The sequence below is a fragment of the Cryptomeria japonica genome, chromosome 3 (genome assembly GCF_030272615.1).
Source record: "Cryptomeria japonica chromosome 3, Sugi_1.0, whole genome shotgun sequence".
NCBI lineage: Eukaryota > Viridiplantae > Streptophyta > Pinopsida > Cupressales > Cupressaceae > Cryptomeria > Cryptomeria japonica.
In genome coordinates this window covers 13,822,751-13,846,698 of record NC_081407.1, presented here as the reverse complement: position 1 = coordinate 13,846,698, position 23,948 = coordinate 13,822,751, and positions in this window count along the sequence as shown.

The window sequence follows — 23,948 nt, the reverse complement described above, 5'->3', positions numbered from 1 at the left end:
CATGGCTTATTATCATGCATTTGATGAGCATTACCATTTTTGATAATAGACAACACTATTTGACAATTTTTGATGATATAATTATCGCAAAACCTTTATGCTTATGCAGGTCTTTTTGATGATATACAACACTATCACATTATGATTTTTGCATCAACATAGTGGTTTCTCTTGATATAATTAAAAGGGACATATTTTTATGGTATATAATCCCACCTTTTCATTTATTATTATGCATTTCAGTTGAAGTGATTATCATAAAGCCTTTATGTTCATGCATGCATTTTTTGTGTAGACTAACAATTCTTAAAAATACAGGTTCATGCTAGATCATTCGCCATTGACTAGTTTAATCTTGGTGATGGTACATATTCCTTGGGGTTATCAATATTTAGCTACTTTTTAAGTTTTCTTTTCAAGAACTGCAAAAATTTACAGTCAAACACAAAACCCTATGCTCTGTACATTAATGAGATTAAATTTTGTGTGTAAACACTAAGTCCCTCACTTTGTCAATGTGATTAAATTTTGTAAATTTCACACACTATGTCAAGTGAATGCATTTCCATTTAGAAATGACAATATTTACCATCATCTTCAACCATGCAGAGAAATGCACTAAGAAGGGATTTAATCAACATGCATATTTCTTCAAAGTTATGCTTGTAGACTTTGTAGAGAAACTGGTAAGTTTCGTAATTATACAATCTTGTACATCTTAAAAATATTTGAAATGATCTATTTATAATTTGACAAATAATTTGTATTAAGTGTTATAATTTGTTTCTTGTAGCACATTCATTCCACATAAAAAGGTTGCTTATTTTGGTCTTCATTTATATGCAGGCATTGCTCTACAAAAGCTTTTCTCTTAGGACATGAGGATGTATGATGCAGATGAAGTGCGATGTTGTATTTGTATATGGATGTGAATTGATGTAACTTTGTTATGATGATATAGGATCTCCATGGGCAAACTGGTTTAGTTATATTGATGATATACAATGTATCTGTACATGAGTACATTGGTGTAGTTGTATTGATAATGATGAAAAATCACGTTTGCATATTCATTCATGGATGTCACATGCAAGTGTAATGGTAATTATGTGTATACAATACATGGAAATATTGATGATAATTATGTGTCTATAGTGTAATGCTTGTTTATCTACATTTTTTCAGTGAATGAGACTGACGATTTTTTTGCCAACTGAAAAAATGTTGCCCTAATAAAACCCTAGGGAATCTTGAAAAATAGAGATAGGATTTTGTAGGGACCCCTCTCACGGCCCCATAGGTTCAAATGGATCGTTCATAGGTAACACATATTCCAAGTTAGGGCCCGTCAAAGTTTGACATTTTTCAGCATTTAGGGTGCTCAAGGGACGATGTCGGTAGGGTATGACCACGAGCGTTCAACTGAGTTGGGGGGGGGATAGGAGAATGCATAGGGTAAGAATTTTGTAGGGACCCCTCTCATGGCCTTGTAGGTTCAAATGGATCGTTCATAGGTAACACAGATTCCAAGTTAGGGCTCGTCAAAGTTTGACATTTTTCAGCATTTAGGGTGCTTAAGGGACGACACCGGTAGGGTATGACCATGAGCGTTCGACTGAGTGGGGGGGGGGATAGGAGCATGCATAGGGTAAGAATGCCTAAATGGACATTGTAGAATTGACGGTTCATGATCATGATGAGTAGAATGAGAAATTGGCCACCCGATAACATTTGATTGAATGAGACTAACAATTTTTTTGCCAACTGAAAAAATGACGCTGTAATAAAACCATTGGGAATCTTGAAAAACAAAGATAGGATTTTGTAGGGACCCCTCTCTTGGCCTCGTAGGTTCAAATAGATAATTTGTAGGTGCCACGGATTCTGAGTTAGGGCCCATCAAAGTTTGACAATTTTTAGCACTTAGGGTGCTCAAGGGATGACGTCGGTAGCGTATGACCCCGAGCGTTCGACCAAGTTGGGGGGGGGGGGAATAGGAGCATGCATAGGGTAATAATTCCTAATTGGACATGTCAGAACTGATAGTTTGTGATTATGATGAGCAGAATGAGAAATTGGCCACGCGACAACATTTGATTGAATGAGACTGACGTTTTTTTCGCCAACTGAAAAAATGTCGCCCTAATAACAACATAGAGAATATTGAAAAACTAGGATAGGCTTTTGTAGGGACCCCTCTTATGGCCCCGTAGGTTGAACTAGATTGTTCACAGCTCCACTGATTCTAAGTTAGGGCCATCAAAGTTTGACATTTTTAGCACTTAGGGTGCTCTGATTTTTTTGCCAACTGAAAAAATGCTGCCCTAATAAAACCATAGGGAATATTGAAAAACCGCGATAGGAATTTTTAGGGACCCCTCTCATGGCCCTATAGGTTCAAATAGATCATTTGTAGGTGCCATGGATTTTGAGTTAGGGCCCATCAAAATTTGACATTTTTTAGCACTTAGGGTGCTCAAGGGATGACATATGACCCCGAGCATTCGACCGAGTGGGGGGGGGGGATAGGAGCATGCATAGGTTAAGAACTCCTAATTGGACATTTCAGAACCGATGGTTTGTGATCACGACGAGTGGACAATCTTGAGCAATTTTGCCAATATGAGTAACCTATGACTAGACATAACAAATATTGGTCTAGATGACCTTATTACATAAAAAATGATTATATTTCACCTTTTTTTCATTGAGAATCCATCGAAACACTTGTCTTCTAAATTTGACCTCATGGAGGCCTGATGAGCACGGAGGTCATTAAATTTGGTGAAGTTGCCAAAGGCAACCAAATTTAACACTTACGATTTAGATGAAATGAATTATATATAATCTGAAGATTATACAAATAACACTTATGATGGACTGAAATGAATTGTATTGTTCATTAAATAAGCATTATTAACCATTGTTATTTATTGGATTGAAGATTAAAGTTTAAAATGATAACACCATGCACACATGAGCAACAATTTATATGATCAAATATCAACTTATGTATACATAAAAATGTCAAATGATTACAAGTGTATGTTCATACACAAGTATGGTATAAAAGCCAACACAAACAAAATGTATGTCTATATACGTGAATGTATGTTCATATACAAAATATACATGCCAACTAGACATGTAAGCATCCCAAAACTATCTATAACATCCTAAGCTACTGATGGATCATCAAAATCAATCTTTGCCACACTGCTCAGCTCTGAAGGATCCTACACAAGAAAAACCAAACCACAATTAAGATTAGTTATATTATATAACTCACATTCAAAAAGTTAACATAAAAATGAACTATAATTGAACTATTCTTGTTTACCTCATCTCCACATTTTCTCTTTGGCTTTGGAGGACTCTTGATGTATGTCTTCGGTAGAGGAGGTATGTTTTCAATATTTTCATACACAACCTACATATGTTCACAAGCATGACATTGATATAAGTTAGCATATAATTGTCACTGATAATAACAAATTATATCTACTAAACAAAAAATAAAATAAACACATGTACCTGAGGCATCTCTTCTTCTTCTTCTTCGGGTATAGTGGGTGTAGTCAACAAGGATGTGAAGCCAAGAATTTTTTGTACATATACACAGCAAGTATGTGAAACTATCAACCTATGTATAGACATGTATAATCATTATAAGTTATTTAAACTATTCATTCAATTACCTTTCCCTTGTCTCCAGTTGCACTACCAGATTCTGAATCGCACAACTCCGCACTCACACTACTTGTGCCCTACAATAGTAAAATAAGATATACATGCAAGTTAGTACATAATCTAATTAATACCAATATAAATGATGAGCATGTATGTACAATAAAATTCAAATGACTAGGTGCAATAATATATGTACCGTAAAGCTATCAAGGCCAAATGAAATGACCATCAAGGTGCCCTCCTAGATCTGTGTCAACTTCTCCTCTATCATCAACTATTAAATAGACCATGTAAATAAAAATTAGTAATTAATATTATCTAGATTATAAATATTGATTTAAAATATAGAATGAACTATGAAAATACAAATCTTACCACTAAATCATCAACGTATGATGAAGGTGTCTCCTCGCCTCTAGCATGCAAGGACACTCCAGGGTATCCTCCAATATCTATCATAACATTTGGTGCATCATGCATCTCATGCACCTCATAATTCGCAGTGTGCGTAGGAGGATCAACAGGCTATCTAAGTGGACCCAAGCATAGGTGCCCACACATGACACAACTATGGGGCACACAAATGTGTGGAGCTGAGGAGGACGTGTCAGCGCCACCAAATGCACTGTTGCCATCAAAAGAAGGTTGAGCTACTGCCCCAACCCAAGAAACCAGAAGGCTACTCAAAGAGTGAATAGTCGATATGGTTTGTGAAGCCACGTCACAGATGATATCTGAATGCTGCACTAGAGGTGGGGGATCAATAGGAGGAGGGGGGACATATGGGCCCTGGACTACTCTGACTGCCCCAGGTCTATTTTGGGGCATACACAAACCCACACCCTAGAAAGGTTGGATGTTAAAGTAGTTCACATATTTTCCTAAAACAAACTCAACATACAATTTTTTGATGAAGTAGAAGGGGACATCAAGATTGTTGTTGGATGGTTTATCGAAAACCATCCACCAACGATCCCAAAAGTTTTTCACAATATCATCATTTGTGCACCATTTAATAGAATTTTTTTTTGGGGGGTCTACGGGTTGACCAGTGCGAGGATTCACAAACAATGTGGCAATAGCGGCTTTGGATATCTCGAGATCCTTGATCTCCTTATAGGACAAGCCATCCACATATTGCTCCCTCATAAAATATCGCAACAAAAGAGTGACATTGTGCTCCTCAGTGATGGTTTCTATACTCTTTATGATGGACGTGAGGGGATCAAACATTGGAATTAGGCGAGGTATCCTACGATAGATATCTGCAATCCCCCTCAATTGGTTCAAATTTTGTACAATTAAATCTTTAATTGAGGGGGGGTTTGACAAAGGAGGGTTTTGTGTAGGAGGGTTTGGTTGTTGCAGTTGTGGTTGATCAATGTTTTCATTGTTATCCCCCATTTTTAACCTAATTGAATGTAAACAATTGAATTCATTTAGCAAATTTGAAATTTTTTGTATTTGATTTAAAAAACCCTAGTTTTAATGAAAAAAACCTATTTTTAATGAAAAAAGAATTAAACATTAAAAAAATACAAATATTTGAATGAAAATGATGAAAAACAATAAAAATCCTACCTTTTATTGGATTTTTTTGCAAATTTGGGTCACAAAATCAGATATCGGGTCCAACCAGATATTGGATTTGCTAGAATTTGATCAACCTGTGGGTAAAAAATAACGCACGAGCTATCATAGTCCTCTTTTATTGTCTCAGAGAAATTAGATATCCGATTTTTATAGTTAAATTATTTTAAAATAACAATATATTATATAATATAATATATATTATATAATATAATATTATATTATATAATATTCCTTGGCCCCTTTATTGTTTGGAATCACCGGCCTGGCCCTTCCAGGAGTGAGGTCCTTGCTAGTTTTGTAGAATCTTTTGACCTTAAGATGAACTAGTTCTAGCGGAGGAGGAGGGTTATTGAGTTTAATAATAAACTCACTCATTTTTATATTATGTCACAGGTTTCTATTGTCTTGGAGATCTCTAAAGACAGATTCGTGACTTTGGTTCGTGAAGGTGCTCTGCAGATTTACAAGGAAGATATTCAGTCTATCCAGTACTTCAAGAAACATATAGATATGTTGTTGGCAAATGCACTCCAATGAGACATTGTAGGTGATTGAAGGTTTTGTCATTGATGGCAACCTTACAATCCTATGACACCGGCAAGACAATTTACTGGCACTGGCAAAGACAGACTCTACACCGGCACAGAGACCACCAGCAGTAAAAGGAAGCATACCGACATAGAAGCCGACAGGAATTTTGTTTGTAATATATTTTGTTAATTATTGTAAAATATTTGTAAGTCGACTTGGCAAGTTGTAAAATGACTCATATATATAAGAGATCATTGTAGAACATTTTAAAATAGAGAAAAGGAAATATATAGGCAAAATAAGGCAGACCGATTATGTGAATTATAGGTTAAGGGTTTATGTATGAAGCAGAGCTATAAACCGGTACTAGAACTGGCATATTAGATGTTGTTTTGAAGCAGTACAAGACATTGGATTTATATAATCCACTTTGTAAGTCAGTGAGACTTCCCATTTTGTATTTGAGCAGTGAGCTCTAGGCACTTGGCCTTCCTGCATGTGTAGGCCCCTCTTGTAGTAGTAATATTCTCTTATTGACCAGTAAGTGAATATTGTGGGTCACAAATCCCACCAAGGTTTTTCCCACACTGGGTTTCCTCGTTAAACTACTGTGTTATGGTGTGTTTTTCATGTGGTTGTTGTTATCCCTGTTTATTGCATTATTTCTTGTTTACCAGTATACAGTATTGATATGCTTTACATGTTTTAAGTTAAGAAAATCTTATAACCGGTTAGATACTGATTCACCCCCCCCCCCTCCTCTTAGTATCTATGGGAATCCTAACAATTGGTATCAGAGCTTGGTCCTCTATTTTTAGAAGCCTAATAGCTTGACGAAGATCTTGACACTGGTAGAGATGGAAAACTTGATGAAGCAATTAGAAGGAGCTCTCTCAGACTATGATGCGGAAAAGCTGAAAAATATCAAACTTGAAGATGACCTAAAGGTTGCACAGGATATTATTCAAGCACTTCAAGAAAATCTTACCATTACAAGAAACAAGAAAAGAGAACTTTGTGAAAAGATACAAAATGAGAATGATGAAAGGAAAACTCTTAGTGTTCTGATGAATAAGTTGAAACAAGAAAACAAGACAACAAAGAATGAGATGCAGAATATGACTATGAGATTTTGTAAAGAAATTGAAGATAGAAAGAAGAATGAAGAAGACTTGACTAGAAGACTGAATGATGCTGCAAATGAAAACACAAGACTTATTTATGAAAATGATATGTTGAAGACAGATCTGATGCATGCACAGAATGACTCAAATAAACTCATGAGACAAAAAGGTATCCTGGAAGGAGAACTGGCTGCTACAAATCAACATAAAGAAAAATTCAAGAAAAGCTCAGAAGAACTTGGTGACTTATTGAAGAATCAGAAACCTAATGGTGACACTAATGGTCTTGGCTTTGAAGCTGGTGAAAGCTCTGGTACTACAGACACACAGGATCATGGAAAATCGGTAACACAACCTACTGCTTATAAATTCAATGGCAAATTCTTTAAATGTAACAAGTATGGTCATAGAGAAAATCAATGTAGATCTAGAAATTATCAGAATACCAATACACCCATTGGTCAATGTTCTAAATGCAACAAAATTTGTCACAATTCAGAGAATTGCAGAAGGAATGTGAGATGTTATGTTTGTGGAAGATTTGGACACTTATCTAATCAATGCAGAACACAAATTGACATAGGATATGGAAAAGCTATTCAGAAAAATAATGTGACTTGTTATGATTGTAACAAAATTGGACATATTGCTAAATTTTGTAGAAGCAAGTCCTCACCGGTAAATAACAAAGGTCCTAGTTTGAAAGGTAAAGAAAAAGTTGAAGAAGTTAAGCAGGAATTCTCAAAACAATGGATCAAGAAATCAAAACTAAATGTTGATAGGAATACTCCTCCACTGGCAGAACAGAGCAACACTCCATAGGCAAAACAGAGTAACATTCCACCGGCAAGAGAGTCCTCATCTAACTGAAGAAAATTTCCTTGAGGGTTTATCAATCAAATGTAAAACATGCTAGTATTCCCTCGGTTGATGGTGAGAAGTTGAAATTACTTCTATACCAGCAAATAAGTTAAGTCATTACTTAACCGACAAGCATTAAATGTGGTGGTTGGCAAAAATAACATTATAAATCAGTGTTTTGGCTCCATTTTCATTTCATCGAGCATTCAAACAATCAAAGAGCGTGAAAATTCTTGAGCAAAGACATTTTGAGCAAAGAAGCAAAGCAATTCAACAAGCAACCTTTCCTAAGGCAGATAAAGGTATTTATAATCATGGCTTCTTCATCTATTCCTGAATTCATAGCAAACCCTACTGTAGTCGAAGTGATTAAACGCCCTAGACCCATATTTCAGTTAGTTCCCAAAATTACTAAGAAGGATGATAATGTTGGTGCATTTTCTCAAATCCCCAAAGGAGCAGTTTTTGCAGAAGACCCTAGAATGTACATTCATTGTCACATAGAATAATTAGGTGATGAGAAAATCATGAGCATGTATAAGACTGTAATTTGTGATGAAACTAGTAATGTGAAACTTGAACACAAAATAGTTGAAACCCTAGGATTCACTAAAATTCTCAGCATTCTGGATTTTCCTAAGGATGTTATAAGGATAGTTCTAAGTAGGGTACATGGTGAATTCTTCTGGTTAGACTCAGTTCACAAAATTACTAATGAGACAGTAAAGCCTATGATAGGGTTACCCTCCATTGGTAACAGACCTGATAAGACAAAGAAGGTCTCAAATGACCTGGTGATGAACCTAACAGGTGCAACATCTGACAAGAGATCTTTAAGAGTGAATGATGTAATCGACATCAATGTCAGATTCGTTAGCATGATTTTAGGCTATAAAACCACACATGCAAATAGGTTAAACTCAGCCTCTAGCCTATGCATAAAGAGTGCCTATGATATGATCAAGGATAATGCAAAAATAGATGTGTGTGAATGGTTTAAAGATGAGCTTATTGATAATCTTGGAAAAATTAAGAAAGACAAAAAGGGGACATTTAGATTTGGAAACCTACTTGTCTGTTTAATGTTGCACATAACAAAATAGGTGCCCGGTATCAGTAATAAGAATCTTGGTTTTGACATATCGGTAGGCAAACAATTGTTTGATTTACTAAATAACATGGGTGAAAATAGAGAAAAGAATATAAATGAGTACTTTCAAGCATTGAAGGCTCGGATGAATACTAGAGTCAGACTATCACAAGCAATTGTAAATAAGTATAAGGATGAAATATGCTTTGTTATTAAGAAGGATGAGATTTGGATGGAGGCAGTTGTCCCAAGAACCATTTGGGTTACTGAAATGGGTTATGAAACTAATGACCACATAATTTAAACATATGCAAAAGCCCTCCTGGAAGCACCCAAGGAACCTGAAGAAGAGGTATTTGGCAGTGCTGAGACTATTGAGAATCAAATTCAATCTAAGAAAAGGGTAAAGAAGGTAGAAGTAACAATAAGAAGAGGATATAGGCAAGCAAAGGCTATCAAAGAAGATGTACTTAAACAAGCCGGTATCACTGAAGATGAGTTAGATACACTACAACTAGAAACTCACCTTTCACCGGTAGCAACTTCTTCGACAAGTGATATGCCAACTGCATTTAAAAGAGTTGTGAGGAAAAGAGAACCTTCACCGTTATCTACACCTTCTCTTAGAAGAACCAGATAGAAGCAATAGGCAGTAAGGCCCCCGGCTAAGAAGATAACTCCAAAGAAGAAGAAGTTAACACCCAAGAAGAAGACTCAACAAAACATTGCTCCAATTGACAAACTACTAGATGAAATAACAGAGGATGGACAGTTGAAAAACATCAATAAATTATATGATTTATTATCAGTTGATGACAAGGAGAAAGTTGAAAAAAGTGTAATTCTACACTTGGACACTTACAAGAAATTTCTAATGCAAGTTGTAGATGAATTGCCAGCAGAACTATTTAAAAGACTTGAAGCAAGAAGGCAAGCTATTGTAGAGCTTGATAAGAAAATGAAAATTGAAAAACTACTTGTTGTTTATCCAGTCAACTCATCAAAAGAGATAGATGATCTGATCTCAGAGGCTAACCGGTCAGTATTTTCAACTGCACACCAGCATGTAGCACTTATGGTTGGTAGAGTAAATCAGGTAGCAGAGGAAACTAATAATGCATGGGACATATTCCTTGTAGAGAAGGAAAAGCAGGAAGAATATAGAAACCCTAAACCCATCAAAGTATATCAGAAGGATAAGAATAAGGGAAAAGGCAAGGTTGGTGGACCACCTAGCATAAAAATAAGAGATAACTTATCCCCACCACCTCTGAATACTCCACCGGTAGTGACTACTGATAATCAACCGGATAGTGAGAGCATGGACATACCACAAGAGGACACAAATCCTAACTCTGAGGTATTATACACAGTGGACAATGATACTTAAAAGGTCAATATTATGGTAAATAAGGATACAACTGGGAAAATAGATATGACTAATGAGCCACCGGTAACTGATGGTACAGAAGGTAAATTGATAGATAATAACATAGAGCAACAAGAAGAGCAACATGCTCCTTCACTGCAACAGGTTCACACAGAGTCAATGCCACCGGCAATAGCTAAGCAAGACAAACCTTTGCTTAAAGAAATGGAAATACAAACTGACCTACCAGAGGTCATCACAAGCAAGGAAACTGCTCCCACTGACAGAATACAGATTGTTGGCTCATCAAATAATGTAACAGAAGTTCTTTTGGATTCCATCAAGAAGATAACAGACTGTAGCTCACAAGCATACAAGGCAATAGATGATACCATTCCAATTTTGAAAATGATAGCACCAAAATGTAATGTAGATAATAAAGATTCTTTGAGTCAACTTGACACTTTGTCTAAGTATATTACTGAAAACACTGTGAGAGTTGAACAAATAAAAGAGGAAGCAATCAAGGAGAGATTAGAGAAGGAAAAACACAAATTCTTTGAGGAAGAAATAAAGAAGTGTACAAGGCAATTTGACACACTTCTATCGGAGCTATGTAGCACATTGAAGGAATTCAAAACTTTGTGCAGGGATACATGTAAAACTAACTTTTTGACAGTTGATATAGACAAGAAAATTAGCAAGATACAGGAAGAAATAAATCAACTAGCTGACAATTTCATTAATTCATTTGATTCATTATCATTTTTTGAGCAAAAAATAACAGGTTTTGAGGAAGAACTACTAAAGTTGGAAAGAGACAAAGAAAGAATAAAAGGAAAGGCTAAAGATCTTAAATGGAGACTTAGTCCAAAATTGGACTATCTCGCCTCCTTAAGGAAAGAAATATCTAATGCCTTGATTCAAGGATAGAAAACACCAGTAGAGAAAATGCAACACCTCATAGGTACAGTTCAGAGGATAGAGGCCGCAATAAAAGACAACAAAAAGTTTATTAAGAGCTTGGATCTAGTTTTGGTAGATCTTTTTCAGATTGTAACCAACCGGTTACAAGGATGAAGTAGGAAACCACACTCATTGACACTTTGACAACCTTTGTCATTGATGCCAAAGGGGGAGTAGTGGAATGAGAAAAATAATCAGTAAAATGACTCATCAACTCAGGGGGAGTACACATTTTTGGTAAGACAATACCGACAGATTCTTTTTGGATGACAGTGTTTGGATTTTTCTCATGAGTGTTGCCATCAATGCCAAAGGGGGAGATTGTTGGCAAATGCACACTCCAATGAGACATTGTAGGTGATTGAAGGTTTTATCATTGATGGCAAACTTACAATCCTATGACACCAGCAAGACAATTTACCGGTACCGGCAAAGACAGACTCTACATTGGCACAAAGATCACCAATAATAAAAGGAAGCATATTGGCACAAAAGTTGACAGGAATTTTGTTTGTAATATATTTTTTTAATTATTGTAAAATCTTTGTAAGCCGACTTGGCAAGTTGTAAAATGACTCATATATATAAGAGATCATTGTAGAACATTTTAAAATAGAGAAAAGGAAATATATAGGCGAAATAAGGCATACCTATTATGCAAATTATAGGTTAAGGGTTTATGTATGAAGTAGAGCTATAAACCGGTACTGGATCTGGCATATTAGATGCTATTTTGAAGCAGTACAAGACATTGGATTTATATAATCCACTTTGTAAGTCAGTGAGACTTCCCATTTTGTATTTGAGCAATGAGCTCTAGGCACTTGGCCTTCCTGCATGTGTAGGCCCCTCTTGTAGCAGTAATATTCTCTTATTGACCAGTAAGTGAATATTGTGGGTCACAAATCCCACCGAGGTTTTTCCCAAACCGGGTTTCCTCGTTAAACTACTGTGTTATGGTGTGTTTTTCATGTGGTTGTTGTTATCTCTATTTATTGCATTATTTCTTGTTTACCGGTATACAGTATTGATATGCTTTACATGTTTTAAGTTAAGAAAATCTTATAACCGGTTAGATACTGATTCACCCCCCCTCTTAGTATTTGTGGGAATCCTAACATATGTTGCATCTGAAGTAGATCGAACCCTTGGTACAGTACATGCAGAAGCTCAAACTTGAAGACTCAGATGAGATTTCTCCTAGAACTGGGGAGAAAGTCACATGAGAACAATAAACAGGGTGGCTCTTTTGATATCTATATACTGGCCTATGAGGCATTTTGTATTAATCCTCTTTATATGTTGTTCATATTGTAATACCTAGTTATCTGACATAGGGCTACGACCTATTTTGAGACACATGTGAAAAAGATATTGTACAAAGCAGGAAATAGAAGAAGAACAAAGCAAAATATATGTAAAAAATAGGGCACCAGATAGTATGATGTATATGTTTTAAACTATTTTAATATAAAATATATTATATTAAATAATATATATTATATTATATAATATATATTATATTATATAATATATATTATATTATATAATATATTATATAATACATAATATATAATATAATATAATATAATATAATAATATATTATGTATTATATAATATATAACATAATATATAATTTATTTTTTAATTTAAAATTACCTATATAAATCGGATATCCAAATTCTCGGATATCCGATTTTATTAGATATATGTTTTGCCTAGGTGTTTACCATGCCAAGGTGTACTGACACCCAGGCCAAGCAAAAAGTTAACACGGATTTTCGCAATTTTAGGCAAGTGGAAAATGCTATTTTTTTTCACATCGCCACTTTTTGCCCCCTATCCTGCACTAATCCTTACTATCAACATTACCTTTGCTAAAACTGAGCTTTGAAAGATATTTATCTAATCTAGCATACCATTCTCTAGGGGCTTGTTTCGATCCATATAAAGCTTTCTTCAATCTGCAAACCATGTCCCTATCCTCTGATAATGAAAATCCATTAGGTTGCTCAATGTAGACTTCTTCTTCAAGATCTCCATTCATAAATGCACATTTTACATCCATCTGATATACCTTGTAGTTCTTGTGTACAACATAGGCAAGAAATAGTCTTACCGCTTCAATCCTAGCAGCTGGAGCATAAGTTTCATCATTATCAACTCCTTCTTCCTGTGAATATCCTTTGGAAACCAATCTAGCCTTGTTTCTTACAACTTGACCTTCCTCATTTAATTTATTCCTGAAAACCCATTTAGTTTTAATAACATTTTTATCTTTAGACCTAGAAACCAATTCTCATGTTCTATTCTTTTCTATCTGATTCAATTCTTCTTCCATAACTCATCCAATTTTCATCTTTACTTGCTTCAATAAATGATTTCAGTTCAATTTGAGAAATTAAACATACCTCTTCAACAACTAACCTTCTTCTTGTCATCACACCTTTCCTCTTATCTCCAATGATTTGATCTTTAGAATGATTCAACTTTATATATCTAAGAGTCTTTGGATTATCTTGACTTTCTTACTCTTTCTGCTCATCAACAGTCACTATGGAAATTTCTGATGTTACTAGAGCAACTGGATTAATGCTCTGAACTAATTCTTGCACTACCAATTATGATTTGACAATTTCATTTTCCGGTCCATAGTCATATGATCTGATATGATTATTACCTTGCTCACCCATTTGGACATTTATGCTTTCCATTATCCTATTCAATCTTTTTTTCTAACATCTATATGATTTACTCTTAGTAGAATAACCCAAAAATATTCCTTCATCACATCTAGGATAAAATTTCCCTAATGCATCATCTCTTATAATATAGTATTTACTTCCAAAAATTCTGAAATATCTGACAATAGGAGCATGATCGAGCCATAATTCATAAGGAGTCTTACCAGTATCACCTTTATGTGTACTCTGTTGAAAGTGTATACCACAGTATTGACAGCTTCTCTCCAATAGATATCAAGCAACTTGGCTTCCATCATCATTGACCTTGCAACATCTAAGATAGTTTTGTTCTTCCTTTCCACTATTCCATTCTACTATGGAGTTCTAGGTGTAGAAAATTGTCTTCTGATTCCATGCTTCTCACAAAAGTTGTTGAACTCATCGGATGTAAATTCATTGCCTTTACCTGATCTTAAACATTTTATCTTCAATCCTATTTCTGTCTCAACCATAGCTTTGAGAATTTTGAATTTCTCAAGAGCTTCTGATTTTTCTTTCAAAAATGCAACCCACATCATTCTAGAATAGTCATCAATAAGCAACATAAAGTATCTATCACCTTGAAAACTTTTAGTCCTTGCCAGTCCACATAGATCAATATGATGGTATGCTGAAAGAACAAGGATCTGGTCAACTATTAAGAGGGGGGGGTGAATCAATAGATAGAAAAAGTGATAAAACTTCACCAATCTCAAAATCAATCTCTCAAAGTAAACTTAGAACTATCAATGCAATATCTTTGTCAAGATAAAAACTATCAAGCTAAACCGGTTGAAGTTACAGTAGATAGCAATAACCATCTTGTAACTTACAAACATCCAAATACTTTTACTGATATAAGTAAAACTTCATATTAATATCAGTTATCATGACTTATCAAAGTGGAATAAGTAGTTAAGAAAATCAACCATAATGAAACATAACCACAAAAAAATTCACCACTTGACACAATATTTTTGATGTGGAAACCCAAATGGGAAAAACATGGTGAGATGAGACTCACAAGATAACTATCTGAACTCTTCTGAAGTTTGCCCTGTTAGGAGCCAAGCCTAGTAAAGATTTTATAAAAAGTCCTATTAAGAATTGATCCTGTTAGGAACAACTCGGTTAAGGGATTGACTATAATGCCTTGTTAGAAGCAATACCCTGTGAGGAGTAACCTTTGTAAAGGATTAATGGATCGCCTTGTTAGAGGATTTGAATAACATCAAGCTTGTTAGAGCTTACCCAGCTAGGGGATTTAACTGCTGTAATTATTAGAAAACAACAGGAGTTTGCTGATTTGTTTGAATAACACTTCACTTGCTTGTTCAAACCCTTTTCATGCTCCTTTCAGCCTTTACTCAAACTGCAGACACAACATCTGGTTCGACAACCACACACTCAATTCAACTTTGCCAATACACTCAAACTAAAACAACTCATCAACCTTATAAACAAATCAACCTACGTTGGTAACACAACAAAAACCTAATTCTCATAGAGACTACAAACAAGTTGGTTCAAGTATGACCGTTGAATTACGTAACAATCTCTACACATCATTCAAGAAAGTGTTGGCTGCTCCTTGATCACCGCTTCATCAAACTTAGTAACTCATCACGTGCTTGGAATTATATGCAGTATACTTGCTCATTCCTAAGACAAAAAACCGTTACCTCAACGTGCCAAAATAACTTTGAAACACTCTTCATACAATATGCATACGTGTCATAATCATTACCACTCATCATCAGATCATAAACCAATATAACTAATTCACCAAACTTAATCGGTTAGGGTTTATCAAAACAACAGGTAGGGTTTACCGATTCAACTCTCCAATACTTAGCAATACTGGTTCACTCCACAAACTAACCTACCGGTTACATTTTCCTTTCAATAGCTCTTCCTACCAGTTATAAAATAACATTACAACAACATCATTACCAGTTAATTGACATCAATGACAATATAACAAATCATTATTGCAATCTTCATGCAAATGCCAACAATCTCCCCCTTTGGCATTGATGGCAACACAAATATCAATACCATTGATTGCTGTGATTGTGAATAGGAATCCTGGTTTACATTTTACCAAGTGCTCTCCTTGTCTTTAGTTTGTCTTCAATTACTAGCTGGTTGTACATCTTGCCTTTGTCAATCATACAATTCTTCTCACAATGATCACATTTTTATTCTCTCCCTTTGACAACAATGCCAAATAGAAAGTAAAACATGCAATGTAAAACTTCACTGTGCAACATCAACAACCTGCAACTTGATGCTCCCCCTATGGAATAACTCCACTTCTACACCAATCCTGCTGTAAAATTCTGCAAGTAGCTCTAGGACTGATGTAATCTACTATTGGAATCCAAGAACATTGAGAGGGGGGGGTGAATCAGTGTTCTGCCAGTAATATAAGATTTTACCTTATTATAGCATACACATATAAACTGGTAAATGAAGAAACATATAACATGAAGTAAATAAACTAGCCACATGAATGAACACCATAACACACAAAATTTTATACATGGAAAACATCAAAGAGGAAAAACCATGGTGGGATTTGTGACCCACAATATCAATTTACTGGCCATATGAAAGATATTACATAGCATGGGGGCCTGCACATGTAGGAAGGCACACTGCTTAGAGCACATTGGTCAACACAAAAGAGTCTCACTAACTACAAGCTTCTGCTAAGATAAAACAGTAATGATGAACTGACAAAATGCATCTGCAATGCCAAAAAGAGTTCTGGTTAAAGCTCTATTTTGTACCGGTTCATAAACCCTGAATCCTTCTATCGATATCTCCTTTCCTCTGAGAATTATTTACAAACCATCTACTGATCATTGCATAATATAACTTTCACATACAAATGACCTACATACATATCCTTCACGTCACTCTATTCTACTTCCTTGTCATATATCAAATTGACCTAATAGATTGACTTATATACCCTTTACAAACAATATTCCTTATGTCGGCTTACAATACAAAAGATATTCAATGTCGGCTCTATACAATAATTACAAAATTATTTTTACAAATAAAACTTTTCGGATCCCAGACTGTGTTGGCATTATAACATATAATAAGAGATTATTGGCATTTCAATTAGGATATTGAGAAGGTTGTTGATAATTATGGATATAACTGATTAAGGATGTTTACTGTCTTCACAATATTATTTTGTCATTGATTTCAAGAAATTGCTTTTTTGATTTAGTAGGATATTGCCATATCTTAATAAGTATGTTTTGAAGAGAATTAAGATGTTGATAAAAGACACATAAAGAATGTGATGAATAAGGGGAGGAATAAGTTATTCAATGGACAACTATTACCGAGTTAGACAATGATGAGATCATGTTGTTTAGATTGTTTTGATATCCTACATATGCTATTGTTTGTACGGTTAATACTATACTATGTTACTGAGCAAGGAACCTAGTCGGTAAACCCTAAGGTTATCGCTATCGGTTAATGAAGGCGGAATGTCTACCGAGTGCAATTTAGTATTTACCGAGTTGCAACTAAGTAATAACAGAATGCATTGGATGTATACATGTGTTATTTAATGATGGAAGCTGATGAGTTGGTTATGATTAAATGATTGATACAACATGTATGAAGTTTGTTAAGGTTCTATGGCAATGGAAGATCGGCGGGAAGATCTAGAGCTCAGATTAAAGTGCAATACCCTAGCACAAGTTCCAAGAAATATATGCAAGTTCCAAGGCAAGGTAAAACATTTTCTGATCGAAGGATACATTGAACCTAGTCAAGATTGAAGATCTGATGGCTATGATTGATCATGGGAAATGTGATCAAAGAGATTAAGCAGTTAGCAAATTGTTTATAAATAAGGAACTGTTGATAAACAATGTATGCGGACAAGTGTAAGCACAGGGATGCTACATAGTGATTACCGAGCACAGAAGCTTGAAGAACTATTTGAATAATAGAGTAAGGAGCCCAGCAGAGGGACAAGATAAGTCCTATGACTAGATTGTATTGAGAAAATAAGAAACTACTTTAGCATTTTAGATGCAAAGTTGTAGACATACTCATTACTGTTGTTTATTTGTAAGTGATAGAAAATCTGTTAACCGAGTGGACTTAACAGTCTTATTTGTAAATCCTCTAGCAAGGTGACATTCTGATTGAGTGTTTGAAACCCTTTAACAAGGTCACCTCTAACAAGGTGAAGAGCCTAATAGATCTGAGGGAGATCCCTTAACCGGTTCACATCTAGCAATGTGTTTGTAATCTTTAACAGGATTTGCTTTTAACCGAGCATACTCTAGAAGAGTATATTTCTTAGTGGGTCCAAAATCCCATAGTGGTTTTTCCCTATTTGGGTTTCCACGTTAAATTTGGTGTTATGAGTGTTGTTATGATTATGTGTTCTTAAGGTTGCATGTTTTACAGTTTTGATTACATATATTTTCTTAAGCTACCGAGGTTGAATCTGTTGAATATATTGAAGATTAAGTTTGTATGATTCACTCCCCCCCCCTTCTCATCTTGGTAGCTTGGCATTTGTACTTAACAATTAGTATCAAAACCATCAATTGGTATAAGAGCGTTGGACTCCGGAAGAAAAAGTTTAAAGGTACTTGAGGAAAAGATCCAAAGATGTATAAGAGGGATGCAACGAAGCTGAACAAGTCAAGCTTCTCTACATGGCAGAAAAGGATGAAGCTGGACCTATCAGAAGTTGGAGAATATGCTGTATATTATCTAGAGAATGATTTCATTACACCTAGCACCTATCCATTGACAATGGAAGAGATAAAGGCAAAGCAAGAACATATTCAAGCAATGATTGAAATAACATCCGCATTGACCAACTCAGAGTTATATGATCTAGAAGGCTACAATGATGCCAAGGCAATGTGGGAGAAGCTCATATCTGTGTATGGTGGTGATGAACATGTTCAAAGAGAAAAAGTGGACAGTCTAAGAGGACAACTTGAATCCATGAGAATAAATGAAGGTGAGAACATAACCCAGTACAGTACAAGGTTAAAGGAGATTGTCAATCAAATCAAAGGAGCAGGAGGAACCATTGAAGAGAAGGATGTCACAAGTAAGTTATTAAGAACCCTTCTACCAACTTATGCAATCTGAGTCTCTGCAATCAATGAATTGAGGTCTGTACCCAATATGCCAGTTTCTTTGGATGCTACTATTGGTAAGCTACATGCATTTGAGGGAATCACAGTGGAGCAAGTGAAATATTTCGCAAAAACATGGAGGAGGTACACAAAATTTATGAAGAAATCAGAAAGCAAGAAGAGTTTGAAGCACTATTAGCCAAAAGGCTACTGAGAGGAAAAGGTAAGCACAAAGGAAAGTTGCCTTTGAAATGTTTTAACTGTGATAGAATAGGACATATGGCTTCTAATTGCCCTGACAAAGAGTCCAGTGAAAAGAGAGATTACCGAGATGACAGACATAAAGATAATCATTACAGAGGACACTGAGAGTTCAAAAGAAGAGATAAAAAGACATGTCTAATAGCTGATGAGGAATCTAATGATGATAAATCAGATGAAACTGATACAGAGAAAGTTGTTTATGTGGCTATCAAAGATGGATTAGATGAAGAAAGGTACAAAGAAAAAGCTTTAATATCTCACATAAATACTAATGATTCTTGGATCATAGATAGTGGATGCTCACATCACATGACAGGTGATAAACACAAGTTCGTTATGTTAGAAGATTATGATGGAGGTTATGTAAGATTTGGTAATGATGCACCATGTCCAATGAGAGGTAAAGGATCTATAACACTTCTTGACAATGCTAAATGTAATGATGTTTATTGGGTTGAAGGATTGAAATACAATTTGTTGAGTGTAGCACAGCTAAACAATACAGGTTACCGAATAGAGTTTTAGAAAGGAATTGTCAAAGTTCATGACAAGCATGGGAAGTTAGTAGCTACTGGGACACAAAAAAAGGGTAACACATTTCACCTTGACTTAACTTGGAGTAAGTTTCTATATGCAAAGATAGATGATACCTGGTTATGGCATAAAATATTTTGTCATCCCCGGCTGGCCTCTCAATACGTACCCGTGGGCTGGGGTGCTTCCCATCTCGAGCAGATGGAACCTGATCCGATTGTTATTCCGCCACTTTACCCAGATCCACTAGTTCTTACTATCTTTGCCAGATCTACTACCTTCTATGCTATAGTTTCTTAAGGGATACTATCTACGTCTATCTATGTACTGATAGATGCGTAATCAATAGGGTAGGGCTTTCCTGCCTTATTAGAGATGATACCTGGTTATGGCATAAAAGATTTTGTCATGTAAATTTTGATAATCTGATCAAAATAAGCAGGAAGCACTGGGTAAGTGGTCTACTGAGCCTTGAGAAACCTGAGAATGCTATATGTCGAGGATGCCAGATGGGCAAGATGACAAGATCAAGCTTTACAAGTAAGTCCTACACTTCTAAGGGAATTTTAGATCTTGTGCACACTGATCTTTTTGGTCCTATGAAAGTTCAGAGTTATTATGGTGAGAAGTACTTCATATTATTTGTGGATGATTACTCAAGGATGATGTCAATAATGTTTTTAAAAGAAAAATCAAAAGCTTTTCAAATGTTTAAATGGTACAAGGCAAGAATAAAAAATGAAACAGGAAGACAACTGAAATGTCTTAGATCTGATAGAGGAGGTGAGTTCACTTCTGATGAATTTAACTTATACTGCAATGATCATGGTATAAAGAGGCAAGTATCTACACTAAGAACACCCCAGCAAAATGGGATAGTCGAGAGAAGAAACAGATCAAACATTTTGGAGAGAAGCAATCAACACTGCAGTTTACACCCTGAACCGAGTACAACTGAAGAAAGGAACCTTGAAGACACCATATGAAATCTGGTATGACAAACCTAATGTAAGTTATTTTGAAATCTTTGGAAGTAGATGCTATGTTCACAAAGATGACGGAAATGGTAAGTTTGATCAGAAAAGTGAAGAAGGAACATTTCTTAGATATTCTTCTAGAAGCAAAGCATTTAAATGTCTGATCAAATCCTCTAACAAAATAGTAGAAAGTGCAAATGTGAAAATTGATGAATTTGCAAAAAGAAATGATGAAGGAAACTCCAAAGAACCAGAAGATTATGAAGGATCTGTATATGTTCAACTGAGAAGTCTTACCGAGAAAACTGCTGAAGGAAATGAAGAGAATGTCTAGTTATCGAGTGATGAAGAAGATCATACAGAGCCTACCGAGCCTATATTAGCCAAGTATGTCAGAAGGAATCATGCATCAAGTCAGATTATAGGAGATAAGGATGATCCAGTGATGACAAGAAACAAACTAAGACAGAACACATGTCTGATATCTGAATTTGAACCAAGGATAGTGAAAGAGGCATTTAATAGTGAAGATTGGATAAATGCAATGATAGAAGAGATTGATCAAATCAAGAAGAATGACACATGGACACTGGTCCCAAGACCAAAGGACAAAAATGTAATCGGTACAAAGTGGATTTTCAAAAACAAGCTGAATGAAAAAGGTGAGGTCATTTGAAATAAAGTAAGACTAGTTTGCAAAGGTTATGCTCAAGAAGAGGGAATTGATTATGGTGAGACTTTTGCACTTGTGGCAAGACTTTAAGGAGTAAGAACATTGTTGGCATACGCTACCTACAAGAATTTCAAGGTATATCAAATGGATGTCAAATCTGCATTTCTGAATGGTATATTAGAAGAAGATTTTATTGAACAACCTGAAGGATTTGTTGAAGGAGAGAATAAAGATTAGGTATGTAAATTGAACAAAGCTTTATATGGTCTGAAACAAGCACCTAGAGCATGGTATGAAAGATTGCACTCTTATTTAATCAAGATTGGTTTTATAAGGACACGCGAAAACAACAATATGTACATGAAGAATGATGAAAATGGAATACTGATCTCAGCCATATTTGCTGATGATATTATCTTTTGTGGAAATGACTCTTTATGCAAGAAATTTGGAAATGAAATGAGCAAAGAATTTGAGATGTCATTAATTGGTGAGATAAAGTATTTTATAGGTCTACAAATACTGCAAATGAAAGATGAGATTTTCATTACTCAATCCAAGTACATAAAGGAAATCTTGAAGAAATTTGGAATGGAGGATTCAAAACCAGTAAGTACTCCTATGACTACCAACTGTAAACTATCAAAGAATGATGAATCTGCATCTGTTGATGAGACACTTTACTGATCTATGATTGGAAATTTACAATATGTTGTTCATAGCAGGCCAGACATAGCACATGCAGTAGGTATAGTTGCAAGATTTTCTATAGATCCCAAGGAAACACACATGATAGCAATCAAGAGAATTTTCAAATACTTGAAAGGTATTGAGGATTATGGCTTAGTATATCAGAAAGGAATTGAATTTGATTTAAAAGTTTATACTGATGCTGATTGGGCAGGCAACATAGATGACATGAAAAGCACAAGTGGTGGAGCTTTCTTTTTAGGAGAAAGACTAGTGAGTTGGCTTAGCAAGAAACAAGGATGTATTTCACAGTCTACAGCAGAAGTTGAATATGTTGCTACAACATTAAATTGTACCAATATAGCATGGATCAAACAACTGTTGGAAGGCATAAATGAGAAAGTTACCAAGCCAGTAACTATATTCTGTGATAATACTAGTGCCATTAACATTTCAAAGAATCCTGTTATGCACATTAAGACAAAGCACATCTCTATCAAATATCATTATCTTAGAGAAGAAGCTCAAGAGAAGAAAGTGGTGTTGGAGTATGTTAGTTCAAAGGAACAAATAGCAGATATTTTCAACAAGCCACTACCAAGGGACACTTTTGAGTATCTCAGAAGTAAGTTAGGGGTCCTACCCCTATCTTCTACTCACTAACCGAGTTCGGTGAAAGCATCAATTCGATGACTCTGAAAAATATCTTTTAGGAGTTGATGCTGATTTACACACTTTAGGATGTTTTCTAAAGGTGTGCAGGAAACAAAAACAGGGAACAGGAATTGAAGATAAAATTCTCTAACTAAGACTGAGTTGATAACGAACAACAAAGGAATTACTTCACACAGGAAGAAATTATGTATTAGTTTTCTTTTGGCATTGTTGTCAAAGGGGGAGAAGACTAATGAAAGGGGGAGAGCATTTCAACAATCTGAGCAATCACAATCACAACAATCTGAATTCAATTTTTTTTTAGGTCAAATCAATTGGTTTTGCCATCAATGCCAAAGGGAGAGATTGTTGGCATTATAACAGACAATAAGAGATTGTTGACATTTCAATTAGGATATTGAGAAGGTTGTTGATAATTATGGATATAACTTATTAAGGATGTTTACTGTCTTCACAATATTATTTTGTCATTGATGTCAAGAAATTGATTTTCTGATTTAGTAGGATGTTGCCATATCTTAAGAAGTATGTTTTGAAGAGAATTAAGATGTCGGTAAAAGACACAGAAAGAATGTGATGAATAAGGGGAGGAATAAGTTATTCAATGGGCAACTATTACCGAGTTAGACAATCATGACATCATGTTGTTTAGATTGTTTTGATATCCTACATATGCTATTGTCTGTAAGGTTAATACTATACTATGTTACCAAGCAAGGAACCTAGTCGGTAAAACCTAAGGAACCTAGTCAGTAAACCCTAAGGTTATCGCTATCGGTTAATGAAGGCAAAATGTCTACCGAGTGAAGTTTAGTATTTACCAAGTTGCAACCAAGTAATAACAGAATGCATTGGATGTATAGATGCATTATTTAATGATGGAAGTTGATGAGATGGTTATGATTAAATGATTGATACAACGTGTATGAAGTTTGTTAAGGATCTAAGGCAATGGAAGATTGGTAGGAAGACCTACAGCTTAGATTAAAGCGCAATACCCTAGCACAAGTTCCAAGAAATATATGCAAGTTCCAAGGCAAGGT